Source organism: Myotis lucifugus, unplaced genomic scaffold, assembly GCF_000147115.1.
Source record: "Myotis lucifugus unplaced genomic scaffold, Myoluc2.0 scaffold_100, whole genome shotgun sequence".
NCBI classification, from domain to species: domain Eukaryota; kingdom Metazoa; phylum Chordata; class Mammalia; order Chiroptera; family Vespertilionidae; genus Myotis; species Myotis lucifugus.
Genome location: NW_005871148.1, coordinates 2,186,268 through 2,188,680, shown reverse-complemented (window position 1 = coordinate 2,188,680; position 2,413 = coordinate 2,186,268).

Genomic DNA, 2,413 nt, shown 5'->3' with positions numbered 1-2,413 from the left:
ATGACTGAAACCCTCCTCATGTTTCCTCATGTTAAAACAGGTTGCTTGTGACCCTTGAGAGTCATTGTGGGCAGTAAGGTCGAGGGCGTGTGCAAAGGGGGTTAAAAGTGCAGGATGTCTGCACACTCATGGGTGGGGCTACTCACACCACCCAGCTCCCAGAGCACTGGCAGTGAGTTAGGAAAGAATCCTTCCTTGGAACAAACAGGGTGGTCACAGGTCCAGACACTGGGTACTCAATCTCCGCTCAGTGATTTACTAGTAGCTGGCTCTCTGGCCACCTCCCAGAAACTCCACCGTGGATACGCCACTCTCAGGCACACAGAACCATCAACCAGCTTTTGTGCCTCATGATGAAATCTCAACAGACAGCCAAGGATCGCCAGACGTTTGTGGGAAGTTCTAACATGGGGGGGGGAGCATAACAGAGCTAACATTAGAACAAAAACGTTAAACGTAGCATAGTTAATATCCACAGAGAGCTGAGAGGAGATGTCTTGCCCACGAAAGGAGAAGGCTGCAAAATAAACAATCAGAACAAGAAAGGGCTTCTGGCTATTGGAGATACAATGTTTGAAAATAAATATTCAAAAGAAAAGGAAGAAGGTAGTTGATGAAAACTTCAGAAAATGGTACAAAATGATATATGGAAACTATGAAAGATAAGAAAACCAGAGGAAAGCCCCACATCCAGCAAAAAAAAAAAAAAAAAAAAATGGAGGGAAGGAAATTGTAAACAAATATAAGAAAAATTCTTAGAATGGAAGGATAAGTCTCAAGATTGAAGGGCCCACTGAATGAGCAACAAAATGAATGGGGAAAAGGCCCTGACCAGGACACATCTTAAAAAAACAACATATAAACGTTAAAATCTCAGAGTTCTTCTGAACTCTAAGAATAAAGGGAAGAGAGAGAGAGAGAGAGGGAGAGAGAGAGAGAAAGCAAATGAGGTAAAATGTTAACAGCTGGGGAATCTGGATGAAGATTATATAGTAATTCTTTATACTATTCTTGCTGCTTTTCTGTAAGCTTGAAATTATCTCAAAACAGTGTTGTCAATTTAATAGGTAAGAAAAAGCATTAGAATGGTTATTGTTTTATTATAATTATTAGTAAAATTGAACACGTTAATGAATCATTCAAATGATCTGTTTATGTCCTTGCTCATTTTACATTTATGTTCTTTGCTCTTCCCTATTGCTGTGTAAAGCCATTTTTTAAATCCGTCATTTGATATATATATAGAGCCTTTCTCTCCTGCTTTCTGTAGCCTTCTAACTTTGTTACAAATGTTCCTTTTTAACCTTGGGCAGGGTATGTTTCCTTGCTGGACACTGGGAGGAGGGATTTGGATGAAGAAACGCCGGGGTATGGTGACATGTCCTGAACTTCAAAAGAAGAGGTTACTGTGGAGTGGCCGGACAGCGGCTTAGGAGCATCTGTGAGTGAGGGCTGGGAGGTGAGAAGTGAGGACAGGGGGGAAGGCTGGGCCTCCCTGAGGGTGAAGGTCTTGGAGGAGAGTCTATGGCACAGGCTCCCGGGGCAGGAAGTGGGAGGAGGAACTGAATGGAGCGCTTGCGACCAGCCTGGGGAAGCGCGGGCTGAGCTGGCGGGAAGGGGGTTTGGGGAGCGGGGTGCCCATTCGGGCAGGGTTTGTCCACACTCAGTGGCATTAGCCAGCCTGGCCACCCGCACGTCCTGACGTCTGACGGTCCCTGGGGGGCCCGGGGGGCTGCGGACGGGCGGGCGGAGGGTCCTCTGCCTCCATGCACTCCGCTTCCAGGGCTGAAGGGAGCCTTGGGGTCGGAGCGGCCACGGGGCGACCTCAGCCTCCAGGTCCACCTCCCGGCCTCGCTCTGGCAGCCGCAGCGAGACACCGAGGGACGCTTCCCCGGGGGGACAGGAACCCGCAGGCGTCACTGGGCCCGGACACCGCCTCCGCGCCGCCCGCCCCGCCGCGCTGCACCTGCTCGTCGCGGTTGTGGCCGGCGCTTCCGCGCGCCCCACCGTTGCCGCCGCTGCCACCAAATAAAGAAGGGAAAGTACAGGGGCGACGGCGCCAGGGAGCGCGTGCGGAGGCTGTGCGTCAGCCCCGGGCACGGCTGACTGATTGTGGGCCAGGCTGGTGAAATGAGTCACTTTTCAAACCCGCGGCCGGCCGAGCACACTCACAAACATGCGCGCCCGACCCCCGGCGCGGTCCCAGGGGAAACCGCGGCCTCGGGCGAAGGGCGCCTCGCTCCGGCATCCCCGCGGCCCAGCGCGGCCCTCAGGGACTAGAGGCGGCGCCCCGCGAGGGCCGGCGGCGGAAAGGCGACCGCGGGGGGCAGGTTCCCGCGTCTCGGAGAACCTGGCGACCCTCCTCTGCTCTGCGGACAAGGGCTTTTTTTGTTAGCACTTGGACTGGTTGCCG